At 35.2% G+C, this 19,374-nt stretch overlaps 1 protein-coding gene across 2 annotated transcripts in view; it reads right to left on the reverse strand.

Annotated features, from left to right (window-relative positions):
* LOC127514601 (cadherin-22) overlaps positions 1 to 19,374 on the reverse strand; it is a 211,410-nt gene that overhangs the window by 134,882 nt on the left and 57,154 nt on the right. For both annotated transcript variants that reach the window (XM_051897585.1, XM_051897586.1), the window contains exon 2: positions 13,865 to 13,942. The gene's annotated coding sequence lies outside the window, so the exon portion shown is untranslated. The remainder of the gene's footprint in view (positions 1 to 13,864; positions 13,943 to 19,374) is intronic.

Genomic DNA, 19,374 nt, shown 5'->3' on the forward strand with positions numbered 1-19,374 from the left:
GGTGTGAGTACTACCAGCCCTCAAAGTGTCAAGACTCTAAAGCATATGGCCAAAATCAGCAAAGCTTAAAGCTATAAAGCTTTACTGCTTGGCTGTATATGTGTTGGTCCACTAGCCATTGACTAGTTTCAGTGGTCAGAACCTGTGCCTTCAAGGCCCATAAACCCCACATGCGCTAACAGCAACCCGAAAGGTGCTTTTCCACAGCTATGACGCCTCTGCCTTGTCCATTACACACTGATTTGTGTGTGTACACAGTCTGTGTGCCGCATGAGAACAAGCCGCTGTTACCGCCACCCTGTCTTGTTACATTAATCTTCGCTAGGTCAAGGTCAGACACAACACAACAAAAGCCACAGCCAATGAGCACGTTCGGAAATATCGCAAGGGCCCTAATTTAATTTACGCTGGCCGGTCTCACCGTGCTTTCACGGGCACGTACCGACAAGCGCTCAGCAGCGTATTACAATCTCGCATCTGATCGCATTAACGAGTGTGTTAGATTGCTGAGCACAAACAATTAACAGGGCCTTAAAGATAACGTGGTGGGAACTAAAAGCTACAGATTAGCAATATCTACACTCACCTTTTCTTCTGCACGGACGTCAGATTTGTTCAACAACCGCTGAGGAAATTTGTGCATAAACTTTGAATGATGCTGAAATAATGCAAGTGGACATGTCTATGCATTCAGCGTTACTTTTATGCAGCCCGGTTATTTCATTTCTTATCATTTCATGAATGCTAATAGTTCTATTTCCCCAGCTAGAAATCACGGTTAATAAAAACTACAGGTTCAAAGATTGAAAGTCTCTTTTCATATCTCATTCTTGCCTTTAAGAAAACACAAGACGTTGATTCATGATAACGCCGCTGTGCCTTGAATATTTTACCAGAATATCAACACAACACCAGATGAAAGACTAGAATACTGGAAAATCCAGCTTGTTAGACCATCTTGAAACAGTAACTGATGTGCTTAAGAAGGTCAAACTGGTTTTTGGAACATACTAGCTTCTCATGACCATTTTATATTCCAAAACACAGTAACAGAACCAGTAGCTGGTTTGTTCCTGGTTCAAGATCATCTAGTAGCCTGAACCAGCTTAACATGTTTGAAAACTCAGCTATCATCATACACGGGATGTTTCGGCAGGGAATTGCTGTGCTAATGTGGTGAATTGCACACTGGTCAAGTTTGAATATCTTAACAACATAAAATCAACCCTACCGATAACCCAACCCGATATGACTATAGACTCTAGGAAACACTTCAGTCTTGTCAACAAAGCAGCTGTTATGTTCATGTAAACCTGCTGCTTTAAAGATTTATGTTATTTACAGTCATCGTTCTCAACTGGCGGGTTGTGATCCAATGCTAAATGCAAATAATAAAATGCAACAAGTGTTGTTATTGTTAACTAAAATATTAAAAATTGCTTTCATTCATTCATTCATTCATTCATTCATTTATTTATTTCTGGTTGGTTGGTTGGTTGGTTGGTTGGTTTAGTATGTAATACTTCAAATTTGTGTTTTTCCACCTAGTTTCCAAAGGAACATTTATTTAGTTTTTTTTTGTTTGTTTTTTTTGTTTGTTTGTTTGTTTGTTTGTTTAATATATATATTATTTTTTTATCTAACATACATATACATTAGATTAGATTAAAAAATAATATTTTTTTATTATAATATTTTAAGGAAAAAAATAAATAAATATAAAAATAAATATAATTACATCAAAAATAATATTTTTTTTAAAAAAACTAAAAACTACAAAATAAAGCACATCAAAAATGGCTAATTATTAAAACTTTAAAACTAAAATTAAAACTAAGTATGAAAATATAAAATAAACACTAATTGAAAATATTAATAATAATATATAAGTAATACTAAAATAACACTGAATGCAACTACTAAAATAGGTAACACTTTAGCATAGGGAACACATATAAACTACAACTTTTCCCTCAATAAACTCCTAATTTACTGCTTATTAATAGTTAGTAAGGTAGTTGTTAAGTTTAGGTATTGGGTAGGATTAAGAATGTAGAATAAGGTCATGCAGAATAAGGCATTAATATGTAATAAGTACTAATAAATAGTTAGTTTAAGGTCCACTTTTCACTATTAACTAACTATTAACTACGACTTTTGCCTCAATAAACTCCTAATACTGCTTATTAATAGTTAGTGAGGTAGTTGTTAAGTTTAGGGTTAAGGGATTTAGAATCATGCTGAATAAGGCATTAATATGTGTTTTATAAGTACTAATAAACAATCAATATCATGGTAATATGCATGCTAATAAGCAACTAGTGAGAATTGGACCCTAAACTAAAGTTTTACTGAAGAAAAACACATACTGACCCATATCTTTAGTAGTTGATGTCAATGGTGTCCAATGAAACTTTACAGTAATTTGGCTCAAATTCATAAACAATAATAATAAATAATAGTAATATTTATATTTTGAGGATGTTATTGTTATTGTATTCTTTTGTGCAGTAAATATTTTTGGCACTGTGTTGAAGCAAAACCAGTTGAGAAGCACTGATGATTTCTGCATTGTAGCATAAAATGTTTATGTTAAATGCTCAAATAATAGTGTCATGCTGTGCTGTCGCTGCCATAATAGCGCAATACTTCCCAGTTCTGTGGCTCCTGTTTGTTCCGGAGTGAATATTCCATAGATCTGAGCGCGCCGATGTGGATACAACACGGCACCAGATGCAAGGCAGCACTAGATCACACGCTGCAAAATAAAACAAATCATTGTTTGTAATGATGTGTCTAAACCTGCAGCAGAGTCCCCACTGGGGAGGCAGAGAGAGAGAGAGAGAGAGAGAGAGAGAGAGAGGCAGGAGGATATTGGTTTACATGCGCTCACATACACAGCACTGCAGCGCTGACCATTTATCATGCTGCAATGAGAGCAGTGTGTTCTCGACTGCTGCTCTCATTAGAGCGCCTGCCCGAGCACCGCTGAACTTACACACCAAAGCAAACAAGACTTCCTTAGTCCTTTAAATTAAAAAAAGTCACTCTTTTCATGTCTTATTTATAATGGCCACATGCTTTAAAGTGTGTTAAAAATCCCTTTAGCTTGGCTGCAAACAACATCATTTTTTAAAGGAATAACTTTTCCAAAAAAGATCGTTCTGTTATCATTAACTCATCCTCGTGTGGTTTCAAAAAACTTTCTTCTGTGTTAAACACAAATCAAGATATTCAGGGGAATCTTTTTGCAGATTTTTTCCATATAATGACAGGCTTTATTTTGGTCTGTTACTCATACTTTTTATGGTATTTTTTAAGCTGTCATTTGTCAGAATATTCATCAAAAGTGTCCTTTTGGGTTCTATAGGGAAAATGACAGAATTCCAAATTAAAACAACATGAAAAAGATTAAATACTGAGATTATATATATATACATATAAAGAAGGTCTAATTATAGTCTATAGTTGTGGTAGTTGTGTTTATTTAAAATATGCACACATTCATTTGTATGTCTAATATATAAAAAATAAAAAAAAAGTCTCTTGTCTTGTCACATGACATCATTTAAATGATAGCCTATTTTTAATTAAAAATGGAGAAATTCCATAAAAAAAAAGTTGAGTAGTTTGCATCACTGTATGTTACTGTGGGTCGTTAAACATATCCATCGTAAGACATTTGTCAAATATTAAATGTTTAGCTACTTATATTTTACCACGCACACACTCTTTCACTGTAAAAACTAAAAGAGTCGCGTTGGAATTCACACTCATCTTCAGTGAATAGTAAGCCCCGCCTTCTTTGATCTGATTGGCCATCATTTTGACATTGACAAGTGCTGTTGAAACAACAAACAGAGCGGTGCGTAATGGAGAGCAGCATTAAGAAATATCAAATATTGGGGGGGGACAATTTGGCCATTTCCAATTATTGGTGGGACTTGCCCCCCCTCAATGCCTATGGTGGTTATTTTTTGCATTAACTATATTTGAGTCATATTTACAATATTTGTGGCATAATGTCAATTCAAATTCCAAAGGAAAAATGCGCCCACAAACATTATGATACACACTGACTTTTAGACGTTAACATGGGACTAGTATTATAAGTCATTTACTGACCTTGTCTGTGCAATTTTCAGTACTTGAACTCCTGCCGTGACCATGAAAAGCCAATAAACACTGTAACTTTTGCATATGCATAAGAATACAAGAGAACTGCTTTTCACAACCAGAAAAATCCACCCGCAGGAATGACATTTAACCAGCAGTTCATCCACCTACAGTACTTCCAGAGAACTTTACAGCTCAAATAGCAAACATGCTTTAAGGGAGAATTCACAGAAGTGCTCTCACAAAAATACCAACTCCACATTTGAGCTATTTTTTTTTTTTTTTTTTAGGTGAGATTTTAAATGATTTGTTGTGTGAAATGACATTATGCCACGCATAGAGTTTATCTAGTGTTTTACCTGGCACGTTATTAAAATGCTCTTACTGCAGGTCCACTTAACATGACCTAAAATAATAAACACCTTTCTCAAAACATTATCACTTAAATGTTTCTTTTTTCTCTCACAGAAAAAATTGTACATTACCTAAACTGAATTTTTATATTTCTGTGAGAGAGAACCTAATTGAGAAGGTTTAGCACTTTCCAGAAACAGAAATGTCCCATTACTTACTTACTTATTAAATAAATGAATAAAGTAACGCTTTATTTAAATGGTCCACTTTAGACATTCTACAAACTAAGTAATTTTGCAACTACGTCAACAAAACCGAACCTGTCTACTAATACTCTAATGAGAGTTAGTTGAAATGTAGTTGCAAAGTTACTTATAGTTAGTAGAATGTCTGAAGTGTACTATCAAAATAAAGTGTACATAAATGAATAAATAAATCAAAATACATTTCAACCAAAATATGGACCCAAAATAGTGAGTCCCTACTGAATGGGAAGTTAATTTAGGCCCAATCTGTAACCCTGTTACCCATTCTGCCATTTTCTTTTATTGTATTTATTTTTTTAATTTGATGAATTTTGTTTCTCAGTTTTTATTCTTATTTTTAAGTATGTTACTTTTACAAAATAAATGTTAAAAATCCCACAATTCAGGGTCTTAACCTGTATTCAGACATGTCCCAAATCTAGGTAACAGGATTACAAAAACTGCAACACTTATATCCACCTTCTTTTTCAAAGTGGAAGTAAGCTGTTTTGCACAGATAAAAATAACTTGAAATGGATGACGACGGAAGCCAGACACATTCAATTTACAACAGCTCTTACATTAACTCTTCCCCGCCGTTGACAGAATTTTCCAGCAATCCATGTTTAGTGGGTGCTAGGGGGCACTATTATGCATCTTCTGAAGGGGGCGCTATTGCACATCTTCTGAAGGGGATGGTAGGGGGTGCTATTACTCATCTTCTGAAGGGGATAAAGGGGCGTGATTATGCATCTTCTGTAAGGGGACGTAGGGGGCGCTATTACGCATCTTCTGAAAAAGGACAGAATCTCTAGATCCAAAAGAAAGTGAAGAAGCGGAAACAGCGATAGAAGCATTGCTTGCGCATATGTAAGCTAATGCGATCATTAAACATTAAACAGCATATGAATCAAAACTGCCTAATGTTAGCGAATGAAATGTAAAACACATGAAGAGGTGAAGACTGTGAAACTTTGGGGGTGTTGATGGAATCGATCCACACGGTCTACGTTTTGATCATCGTTCTGAATCCAATCTGGATGAAATCTTTGACAAAAACACGATTTTCTCAGCTTTTTGTTCAATATTTTGCTTTTGTGTTGATAAAAAAGAATGCATGAAGCTTGAATAAAAAAAAAATAAAAAAAAATTAAATTAAATTAATTAAATTTTGTAAAAAATTATCAAAAATACTGGAACTGGCTGACAATTTTTTTCTTTAAATGCTGGCGGGGAAAGAATTAAAAAATAAGGTGGATAACATACATGTAAAATAAAACTGTTCATACAGTTTTCAGCTTGACCTCCAGATATTTTCTGAAGGTTAAGCACGTCCTTCCTCTGATCACTTATTGAAAGGAAAAACAGACCCTATTCTGTCCCCTTCTCTGCTGTGTTGCTTAGAAAGTCCTAGAATAATCCCTCAGGCTAAAGCAGCACACGATAGTTCTGGTACATTTTAAACGGATGCAGTTTAGTCCTGGCGTATTTCTGCTGCGAAGGCGAGTCTGGCAGATTGTAAGAGATGTGATGTGAATACACAAAACGGCACTTGGCAGCGGACGACAGGAATTACAGGTGTGTGTTGTAGGCCTGGTAATTACTCTTAGCACAGGGACTGTCTCTGCTAATGTCTTCTGATTCCTCTGGAAATGTGAGGGTAAACATGAGGCGGCTAATGAGGCCTTCCTCAGATTAGATACTAACACAGGATGAAGAATTGGGATCATTTTAGCCGCAGCACCTGGGGTTAGTCCCAAATCTAACCTTTAGGATGAAAGCTTGACAGATTATTTTCATTAGTGCACAGTCAGAAGAACAAGCTTTCCAAGATGAAATTGTGTAATTGACAAAAGCATTAGACAAACGCTGTCTTGACTATATTACTGTTGCTGTATCATTTGATGAAGGAGCATGTTGGGAAACGCCACACTAGCAACATTTTTCAGTGCACCAATAAAATATAAAGCGTCTCAGTGGGCGTTTTTAAACTCATTTCGGGGCATTGCAAAAAGCCTCAGTTATTGCGGATGTTATCATGTGTTTGAAAGATGCAGAATACAGAAGCAGCTTGTTTGATTGCTGTTTACTCAGCACACTCGTACTTTACTGTCTAACATACATAATGCAACATGCATTTTATCAGTAAGCAAGCTAACACGTGTGATGCAATGACTGGAATGTCATGAATTAAAGGCAGAAGGGCAGATAAGTCAACAATGACTGAATATAATATGAATCTATCCATAGATTTTTGTTTAATTCTCATGCACACACAAGGTCTACACATACTACAACTCCTGCAATGCTTGTAGACTTTACACACATGCATATATCAGTTGCACTGGTTAGCAAATAAATAAATAGAAAAGTGCACGTTTCTTGTTTAAAAAAGCAACTGGGATAATAACTTTACTTTATCTGCATGTCTATTTACACTAAGTGCAAATAGGCTGCCTTGTTGACAAAGGTTATTTACACTATTTAAGAGTTTGTCAATGTCTGATTCGGCCAGACAAAATTACAAAAGAAATCCCACTGATAACAGGAGCAGTGATGTGGAGAGTAAGGCAGGTGCGGTTACTTTTGATGCGATCAACCCGAGTTTGAATCCACCTTTTTCCCAACTAATTCTTCTCGCATTTCCCATCGCAAATCAGATCGGAAAGGCGTTTATTTTAAATAAAAATGAAGAAAATATTTGAAAAAAGGTGGAAATAAAGTGTCTAACATTTATTTAACTCTTTTACCGCCAAGGAAAGTTGCCAGCTGCAGCATTTTTGATCATTTTCACAAAACTTTTATAGCACCCAGAATGTTTTGTTGTATGAATATCTGAACATGCAATATATCAAAAGAAGGAACAGAGCCTCTATTAATTCTAGCTTTATGCATTCTTTTTTATCAACACTTGAATGTAAGTAAGTTTCATAAAAAAGCAACATCAAAGACTACATTGGGATCATATTCAGAACGATGATTAAAACAGAGTAGATCGCTTTCATCAACACCCAAAACTTCACAGTCCTCACCATTTCATTCTGTAAGGCAGTTTTGATGTATATGCTGTTAAATGTCTAATGATTGTGTTACAAGTGTGTAAGCAACTGTTTCTGCTTCTTCTTCACTTGTTTTTTTCATCCGGAGATTCTATACTATTTCAGAAAACATGGATTGCCAGAAAATTCTATCAATGGCAGGGAAAGAGTTAATAGTACACTTTAAAAATGCTGGGTTAAAAACAACCCAAGTTGGGTTGAAAATGGACAAACACAGCAAATGGGTTGTTCACCTTTTGATTATTATTGTTGCCTCTAGTAATTATGTGTCTGATTTTTAATTTCTATTTTGGGTTCATTTTAATCAGCCATATAGTCATTTTTAAACAATAGTTGGGTTAAGTAAAACTACCCAGCATGTAGGCCAAACATTTAACCCAACTGCTGGGCTAAAACAACCCAATCGCTGGGTTTGTCCATTTACAACCCAACTTGGGTTATTTTTAACCCAGCATACCCAGAGTGTAGGGTTAGGAGTAGGTGTAGGGATGGCGTTATTGTCCCAATAAGGCAGCATCCATTTACTGATTTTAATAAATATGGTACTAATCATTTACACTCAATATGTTGTTATTATTGCATACTGTTTTATACTACAACACACTGAGGAGAAAATAGTATCCGCCACTATTTGCACCAAGCATAAATAGCGTCTAACAACTATTTACACTTAGTACAAAGAAAATACTGCTATTTTCACTTACTGCAAATAGCCTCTGCCTTACTTTAGTCCTTTCTTGAAAACAGTGCCAACACTAGCCATCAGAGATCTCAAAATCTTCACCATAGTGCTGTTTTCCCGGGCACCACCAACAATAATTGGTTAATTTTTGCCTATAGTTTTCACAAAACCTTGGTTATCTTTGGATACTATTGTGACGGATTAACGTACAGTAATCTAATAGATAGTTTAGTTCAGTTTAGTTTGTCTCTTCTGCTCACATAAAGGCTGCATTTATTTGATCAAAAATACAGTAAAAATTGTGAAATATTATTTCAATTCAAAAGAACTGTTTTCTATGTGAATATATAGTAAAATGTAATTTATTCCTGTGATCAAAGCTGAATTTTCAGCATCATTACTCCAGTCTTCAGTGTCACATGACCCTTCAGAAATCATTCTAATATGATGATTTGCTGCTCAAGAAACATTTATGATTATTATCAATGTTGAAAACAGTTGTGCTGCTTCATATTTTTGTTTTTCAGGAACAACACTTATCTGAAATAGAAATATTTTGTAACATTATAAATGTCTTTAGTGTCACTTTTGGATAATTTCATGCATCTTTGCCGAATAAAATTTTTTTTAGCCTGCATAGACATAAGCTCTCAAATCACTTCCACATCAGTTTTGATGGATTCATCCTTCCACTGTCACAGTGATATGATCAAATCATACAAAACTAAATAAATACATCTACAAAATCACACATAACAGACGATTATGCCCTCCATAAATCAGTAAAATGACTAGATCTGAGATGTTCATCACACATCACGTCTAAAGAACTTTGCTCCATTTGGAGACGACAGCTGCCCTGAGGCGTTTCACACAAATCTCCTCAAGAGTGGCTTCTATCATTTGTTAGGCACACATCTCCTCTTTATTGTTGATATAAATTTCAGCACAGTGATGTACGATACGCTTGACGCGCCGCATAAAAGTGTAAAAACCAATATTCTTCCGGGCCATTAACACTCAGTAGGGTTTGATCCGTTACGCGACAAACGCTAGAGATGTTTCAGAACGGGCGAGTTTGGGATGAATATAAATTTTAGCTGCACGGCGGATGACGCATTGCATATTGGCTGTTTCCATCATTCTCGTGCATGTGAGATTAATACGGCCGGCAGTTCAAGCTTCAAATCATCCTTGCATTTCCATCAAGATCCCTGTGAGTTTACAGATGTCCGAAAGGAACCGACTCAGCGTTCAAGTGCCATTTTGATTACATTTAATCACTGTTATCGTCCTCTCAGCTGCAGCGTACTGACGGTCTGGAAGTGTGAAGCATCAAAAGTAAATAAAGAGAAACGCTTGTCTGTCTGCTGGCGTGTGAGCGAGACAGATTCATCCCCGCTGAGTCAGCTGTGGAGGCCGTAAGCCGCTCCGCAGACAGATGAATGACAATCACAAATTAAAGGCAAACACCAGATAACATAAATCAGAGCGCTGCATCTCCAGATGTGCCGCAGACCCCCTGCTGCGGTCAGTGTGTTCCGCCAGACCTGCGGCTCGTTAGCAACATTCATCGCCTTCATTTAGACGCGTCATAAACCAACAAGTCACAAGAAAAAAAGACGGGAAAAAAGAGAATGAGGAAGCAACATGGGAAATAGAAGACAAAGAGTTGTGCTCCATTCAGTTCTTCTAAATTCCAGTTCAGTTCCTGAATTTGAATTAAAGTGTAAAACAGGAAGCAGTCATTTACATTTAAGGAAGCAGAATTAAATTGGATTGAAAAGAACTCATGTAGCTGCTGTTTTTTTTTTATAGTTACACATACTACATTTAATTTTCAGTATGAATTACTCATAAACTTTACCATACGCAAAGCATATGCGATACGGTATTGCCATAATACAAATATTAGATTACTTTAATATTGAGTCTTAAATATTATAGAAATTTAAAATACATTTTGTCTTGTTTTCAAGTAAAAAATATCTAAACATCTTTAAAACAAGATATACAGTATTTACTCGAGCATTAAAATTGGGTGTTAAAACTTTTATACATTTTTTTTTTATTATTATTTTAAAAATAAATCTCACTAAACTTTTTTTTATTCAATTGCAGATGGATTAGGGGGAAAAAATATTAAAGATATATTCTATTCTTAAAGATATATTCTATTCTATATATTCTATGAATTCTCAAGTACAGTAGATTTTTTCTTGTTTTAAGGCTTTTTATGAAATTTTACTGGAAAACAAGACAAAATTAGATACCAATTAAGAAATATTTGATGTTGTTTTTGGTGTACATAAATGTATATTTCATTTATATGTATATTAATGTATTTTTCATAATATAATAATTAAATAAATATAAAAAAGTATGATTTGATGCTATTTGATGCTTTACACAATATTGACTTTATCTTGTGGTAGTAATTTCATAGCCAAATATATTGTGCAATTAATTTGCGATTAATTAGATTAATTAATCGCCACATCATGTAAAATTTTTAATCGCTTGACAGCCCTAATAGATAGATAGATAGATAGATAGATAAAGCTGGACAAATTCATCATATGTAAACATGGACCATGCACCATGAATAAAACTATATGCAATGTAAAATCCTAAAGCAAACTTGTCTGAAAATTGCTGATTTAACTGACCTTCCTTTATTCCAACTCAACATCCTGAATGGCAATTCAATTTAAATTCTAAATCTTGGAATTCAAAGCCAATTCTCAAAAACTCCATCAAACCTGCTCCATTTTTCAGGAGGTTTTAGACTGGCACATGATGGCCCTATTTCATAGCAGCAATGAAACGCCTGCTCTGGTGTAATTAACAGCTGTTTTGTCCACTGATCAATAAAAGCTGTTCATTAAAAGTCCCTTTGCTGTCTCCAGATCCCTGGCAAATTTCAATGCTCTGAAAAGGTGCCTGCAAGAATTAACACTGTCTGAAATGTAATTCACAGCCACAACTGGGCAAGACAAACTGGCTTGAAAGGAAATCGGCTGGGAAATACTCCACAGCAACAGTGTTTTCCAGCACTCATAAACAAGTGCAGAAGAATCATGAACACTAACTTACTTTCACCTTGAGGTTTTCCCAAATCGGACGTCTGTATTTCTCTCCAAACACTGGTAAATAAATCCTGCAAAAATGTTTGGTTTATTCAGCGCTGTCTCACGTGGCCCTTTGAAACCTCTTGAAATATAGACACAGCCACGGCCATCAATATCAGAAAGGTGAGAGAAAACAAAAGGCTGCGAATGTGTTAGAAAATCAATACTCTAGAGCAGAGTGGCTTCTAGAGCCAGATATTACATCATGACGGATTCAATGGAAAATATGTCCTGAAATCATGCATTTTACTATGCACTAAAACTACTATACTTCACTGATGATGGGAAAGCACATAGTTTTGAGTATTGCATATTCCATCATAAAACTGTATCTACTGTATAAGCAACCCCTTTTATTTGATATAGCTAGAAACCAACACAAACTACCCCTCTTCTGTAGCACAAAGCATTGTGGGTAATTTCTCAAAGTAACCCAAACAGCTTGCATGGATTTATACCTCAAAATTCTACTAGTCCAGGCACCTTCAACACACTCAGATTTGGGACAGACTAATCCTAATCTCACATACTGTAAGAACAGATAACCGAGTCATGTGGGTAATGCCAACTGGGATTCAGTCAAAATGTTCCTTTGAATCCTCCAAAAGCAAACTATAGGGGGTTTCGGATTGGGTAGTTATAGGAACTCAGTTATAGGAACTAGCCACCAGGGCTAAATGTTACCCAAGGGCCATTTTCCTGGTTGCGTTCGACCTCTGAAGTGACGTAAGATGGCTGACTGCATAGCATTCAACAGCGCCAATAACTCTGTAGCGTAAAGGGTTGAAAAGTGCCTAGACTTTGACCCATCTATCGCTGTTTTCTATGTTTGTGGAGTTAGTTTGTGGAGTAAGTATATGTAAACTGTGTGTTTAAAAGGCTTTTTAAACATGGCAGGTGCAGGTGTTTCATATGGCATGCGTTCTGCCAATCAATGTACACTTACATCACTGGTAGTTCCTAATGTTCTGGGTTAGACCCTACTCTGAAGAGATCATTTAGTTCCCTCAAAAGGCATTCCTATAACTAAAACTGCTCCCAGTTCCTGCGGCGCCAAAAAGCGGGTACTTCCGCCAATCGTTATAGAAACTATGAAAAGCCCTTTATACACCATTAACCACAGTTTACAGTGATAAAAATATATTAGAATAGTTACAGTGTCTGAAACTAACTAGTTTCATGGTGGGTTTATTTTTATTTTTTTTGTATGTTTTTTATTCTTAACTAATATTTCTCACTGTTTACAACTTGAGATTTGTATGGAAGCTTGTTTCCACCACTAAATAAAAAATATTAAAAAAAAGGTAATTGCAACTTTTTATCTTACAATTCTGAAAAAAGAATCACAATTACCTTTTTTATTTTTTTATTTAGTCGCACACAATTGCGAGTTATAAAGTCAGAATTGTGAGTTCTGACTTTATAACACGCAATTGCATTTTTATATCTCACAATTCTGACTTTATAACGCAATTCTGACTTTATATCACACAATTCTGACTGTTCTGTTTACAACATGAGATTTGTATGGAAGCTTGTTTCCACCACTAAAAAAAAAAAAAGAAAAGAAGTCAGAATTGTGAGATAAAAAGTCACAATTACCTTTTTTTATTTTTTATTTAGTCGCACACAATTGTGAGTTATAAAGCCAGAATTGTGAGTTCTGACTTTATAACATGCATTTGCGTTTTTATAACATGCAATTCTGACTTTATAACGCAAGGAAAGGAAAGGAAAGGAAAGGAAAGGAAAGGAAAGGAAAGGAAAGGAAAGGAAAGGAAAGGAAAGGAAAAGGAAGGAAGGAAGGAAGGAAGGAAGGAAGGCTTCAGGACTACAAATGCAATCATATTATCCATATGGACTGACAACACTGTTCAATGACATACTGTGTTACATATTTGTTTGTAAAATGTGATTGTGGACCATTATATGCTCCATGAGGAAAATGAAGTCTATAAACACTGCAACAGTACTGCAATCACTCTCAGACCGCCTGAGAGTCACACTCGTGCTGATGTCCTCGAGTTAGAGGGCGTGCAAAACAAAGTATTCAGGGTGGAAAAAAGAGTGACAAGGCTTCCACTGCGCACTGCAACTCACATCAAGGCGATCTATAGAGCTTCTCACCTTGCAGTGTCTTTTTACTAAGACAGAAGTCTCAATGCAGTTACAAAGACAAACAAACTCCCACACTGGCACATTCACAAACAGCAGCCCAATCTGCTGCCCCCTTTATGAATGTGCCAATGTGAAAGCTATTGTAATGTATTTACTCACCCTCATGCTGTTTTTCACTGGAACAGGTGCAGAATCTTCATGCAGCTCTTTTCCATACAATGATGGTTTACAGTCAATCTTGAAAAAGAAAACAAAAACAGAAATAAGAAAAAAAAAAACAGTATAGATATATAGTAAAAAGTATTTAGTCTATATATGAGTTGCACACTATATTTCAGAGTCTTCTGAAGATGATAGTATACTTAAAAATAGCACATGATTAATACAGATTACTTTATTTTTTGTGGAGATTGAAAAATGTGGCTACATTTAAATACTTTAAAGACCCCCTGTGGTAAAAATCAAGTTTTTAATGTGGTTTATATGTCTGTGTGCTGTTTTACATACACTTTAAGACAAACAATGTGCAAATTCATCAGTCAACACCACTAACACCAGTGTTGGTGTAACGAATTACAAGTAATCAGATTACTTTTTTCAAGTAACTAGTAAAGAAACACATTACTATGAAAGCTTGTTTCCGCCACTAAATAAAAAAAAAAAAAAAAAAAAGGAAATTGCATCTTTTTATCTCACAATTCAGACTTTTTTTCTCACAATTGCGAGTTTGCATCATACAGTTCTGACTTTTTTTCTCAGAATTGCAAGATTTAAACTTGCAATTGCGAGTTATAAAGTCAGAATTCAGAGATATAGTTGCAATATAGTAGACTTTTTTCTCACAATTCTGACTTTATATCTCACAATTCTGACTTTATATCTCACAATTCTGACTTCATAACTCACAATTCTGACTTTATAACTAGCAATTCTGACTTTATATCATGCAATTCTGACTTTATAACTCAAAATTCAGATTTTATAACTCGCAATTGTGTTTTTATCTCACAATTCTGACTTCATAACTCACAATTCTGACTTTATATCACACAATTCTGACTTTATAACTCACAATTCTGACTTTATATCACACAATTCTGACTTTATAACTGGCAATTGCAAGTTTAAATCTAGCAATTCTGACCTTATATCACGCAATTTTGTTTTTATCTCGCAATTCTGACTTTATAACTCAAAATTCTGACTTTATATCTCACAATTCTGACTTTATAACTCAAAATTCTGACTTTATATCACACAATTCTGACTTTATAACTCAAAATTCTGACTTTATATCTCACAATTCTGACTTTATAACTCAAAATTCTGACTTTATATCACACAATTCTGACTTTATAACTCGCAATTCTGACTTTATAACTCAAAATTCTGACTTTATATCACACAATTCTGACTTTATAACTCAAAATTCTGACTTTATAACTCGCAATTCGGACTTTATATCTCACAATTCTGACTTTATAACTCAAAATTCTGACTTTATATCACACAATTCTGACTTTATAACTCGCAATTCTGACTTTATAACTCGCAATTGCAAGTTTAAATCTAGCAATTCTGACCTTATATCACGCAATTTTGTTTTTATCTCGCAATTCTGACTTTATATCTCACAATTCTGACTTTATAACCCAAAATTCTGACTTTATATCACACAATTCTGACTTTATAACTCGCAATTCTGACTTTATAACTTGCAATTGCAAGTTTAAATCTAGCAATTCTGACCTTATATCAAGCAATTTTGTTTTTATCTTGCAATTCTGACTTTATATCTCACAATTCTGACTTTATAACTCGCAAATCTGACTTTATAACTTGCAATTCTGACTTTATAACACAATTCTACATATTCATTCCTTATTAAGGAAAAACAATATTGCATCTTTTTAATATGCACAGAATCTAGTATGTAATCAAACTTGATTTGATGCAGAATACTTGACTTTCATATTACAAAGCACTCTGTTATATATCTAATATCGAATCCAGAAGCTCTGCATTGTTTGTCTTTGTGCAACAGGCACTGAGCAGCAGTTTTTCAAAACCACTTTACAAGCATTCTGCCCCAGTTAGCCCTGCGATTGGATTCCCGAGTGGACTGTATAGGGGTCCTTCGGTTGTCAGGACTCCTCCTTAAAAATCATGCTTGAATGGGAAACTACCACACACTTCTTGTTTTATTGCACTGTGCAGATTTTTATTTCTGGGCATCTTGTCAAAAAGCTTTAGATGGTGTAATTATAGTGGTAAATTCCATTGCTGATGTGAAAAGATCTAAATCAGCAACCGCAACACGTAAGACACTAAAGACTCTCTATAAGTATCAAACTAAAAGCCACTTAGCTTCAAGGCTGAACTTGAGTTTACCAACATAGTTCCTGCTTACAAATGTTCATCATCAGGTACAGCAGCCCCAAATGCACTTGGACACTTAAGACATACTTAAAAATGTCTGAACATTATTGAATTCGATAACAGAATATCAAACAAATGCTGCAGGATTTTTTATCTTTTTGCGAGCTTTGCTTTTCTTTAGCATTTTTGCTCAAAGTCATCAATCAACTAGTGATTTTTAGTGGTTACTTTACTAGAAATGACATATTTTATCATCTGATGCAATGACATTTCAGACATTTCATTCATTTTTAAGTGTTATTTAAGTTACTTTTGGCATCACTGATGAGTTTTTGCAACAAATCTCGCATCCTTTAATTCAATCTCATACTACTTTTGAATTGCTAAATCGGTTATAAGTCAATAAATGAGGGAATCTTTATATAATTAAACATATACAAACAATAACACACACCACTGAGACTGTGGTAAAAATAGCAATGCTGTTGAAACCCCTTTGGCTCCACAGTACAAGAAAAAGATTGCTGTGTGGACGAAAACTCCCATTAATGTAAAAGGTATTTTTGTGAGGCCTAAAGGTACAATTACATGTGAGTTAATAGACTTTGACAGCATTCTAATTCTATAGAGCATAGACGTACATGTGTGGAATACAGGAGCAGGGAATGAACAGAGTACTGCATGTTTTTCAAGTCCACTGCATAATGATTATAACAAAAAATTTACATGCAATATCCACCCAAAATTTGCATGTCAAGAACAAATCAAGCAGGTATGTTCACCATAATTGCATGCAGGGAAGGAAGTGTAGCAGAATGCTAAGAAAAACACAAAAAAAACCAGAATGTATATTATGAGTTTGTGTGCATTTAATTAATAGTGAGACATACATACTGTAGTAACAACTTTGATTGCATTCAGACATTCTGAATTGTGTTGTTTACTATGTTTCGAAACTGTCTTTGCAATTACTTAGTAATACATTTTATTTTCTTATTCAATTACTTGATTAAAGATTACTTTCACAAGTAAATCTCACTTGTTCCTTTTAAATGAACTTCTCTATTTGCATATTGCATGGAAGCACACGGATCTCTAACCTGTATGTTTGTGCAGCTCTAGCTGTTTACATGCATAGATTTCCATCAGTCCGAATTAAATTCAATCCGATTGCATAATCCGAATGCACTGTCCATTTAATAACTAGCCAACTATAAATGAAAGTATGATGCAAAGACTGTTGTTATACCTGCATTGTTACTTAAAGGACTAGTTCAGAATTCAGATTTCCTGATAATTCACTCACCCCCATGTCATCCAAGATGTTTATGTTTTTCTTTCTTCAGTCAAAAAGAAATGAAGGTTTTTGGGGAAAACATTCCAGGATTTTTCTCCATATAGTGGACTTCACTGGGGATCAACGGATTGAAGGTCCAAATGTCAGTTTCAGTGCAGCTTCAAAGAGCTCTACACGATCCCAGACGAGGAATAAGAATCTTATCTAGAGAAACCATCTGCCAGAGAAACGATCTGTCATTTTCTAAAAAAAAAAAATAAATAAATTATATACTTTTTAACCACAAATGCTCGTCTTGCACTGCTCTGCGATGCGCCACGCATTACATAATCATGTTGGAAAGGTCACGCGTGACGTTGGCGGAAGTACAACGTCACACCTGACCTTTCCAACGTGATTACGTAATGCGTGGTGCATTGCAGAGCAGTGCAAGATGAGAATTTGTGGTTAAAAAGTATATAATTTATTTATTTTTTTTTTTTAGAAAATGACAGATCGTTTCTCTAGATAAGACGCGTATTCCTCGTCTGGGATCGTGTAGAGCTCTTTGAAGCTGCACTGAAACTGACATTTGGACCTTCAACCCGTTGAACCCCAGTGAAGTCCACTATATGGAGAAAAATCCTGGAAAGTTTTCCCCAGAAACCTTAATTTGTTTCCGAATGAAGAAAGAAAGACATGAACATCTTGGATGACATGGGGGTGAGTGAATTATCAGGAAATTTGAATTCTGAAGTGAACTAAGACAACTTACCAAAATCACTTATGTTTGACAACATTTGCTGTCAAAGAACCATCAATCTAACCATTGCAATCGATTTCTAACCACTTACTACTCTTAAAATCAAAGACTAATGATAATAACGTTGTTTAAGCTCCCAACCTCGGCCAGAAGCTTAACCCTAATATCTGATAAGAACGTTGATCCAGGACTGAGGAATCACTGTAAGTAACATGTTTGATACACCAACGGCCTATAAATAAAAAGCTGAATACATCCACTTCATTCTCACATCAACATACTTTCCTCATCATGTGTGTGCCGTCCTACACCACCTGATTAGGTTACATTAGCTGAGCACAAATTAATAAACATTAGATAAATACCTTCCGTGCATCAGATTATGATGCGCCATCAATTACAACAAACTGACAGATGGTGAAAGCAAATGAACACACACATCGCCTGCGAGCGCTGGGTGGGCCACGTCTCACCAGCAGACGCATTAGGACCTGCTAAAATCTGTAATCCCTAAGAGTCAGCAAAATTTACTGTGTGGCAAACCCTTGACTTCATTTGGCACCGGCGATGGGATTTCGGAGCGGTAATCTTCTCCTTCCCCCACAATCCACCTCTGAATAGCAGCTGCCCACTTGAGGGGGGATTCAGCTCGTCGATAGTGCAGTTCATTTGCACGCGCAGTGTGTTGTTTTACCACCCCAATCACTAAAGGAATTATGGAAATAAAAAGATGGCACAAATTCACTCACACAATCTGTCCTACGTGTAATTTGCACAGCGCAATTCCCCATCCAAATCCCTGCAGGTCGCTTATGAACTACGATCTGAAGACTGCAATCCAGACACCTGAATACAGCACACATCTGGATATATGCCTAAACATAACACTTTTCCACATTATTTGATCATCATTTTCTATTTTACAAGCAATTGGGGAGTAACTAATTCCAAGCAGCAGCACTTTACTACCCGTTGACAAAAATTCAGCTATTTGTAAACCAGCTATATTGCTGTTTTTTTGTGTTGTGGATGCAAATTTACACTAAAACAAACTCATGTAGTGCCAATTTTATTTTAGTATTGTTAAGATGCTTATATACTTTTTATAAATATTATAAATTATTATTTTTTATCTAAAATGTTCTGTTAATTTTAGTTAAAGCTTTAGTAATGTTGTCGTGTGTTTTGCAAATGTTTAAGCAAATAATTTAATTTAGAGCCAAAATAATTAATAATTAATCAAATAATTTA

Source organism: Ctenopharyngodon idella, chromosome 6 (assembly GCF_019924925.1).
Source record: "Ctenopharyngodon idella isolate HZGC_01 chromosome 6, HZGC01, whole genome shotgun sequence".
NCBI classification, from domain to species: Eukaryota; Metazoa; Chordata; class Actinopteri; order Cypriniformes; family Xenocyprididae; genus Ctenopharyngodon; species Ctenopharyngodon idella.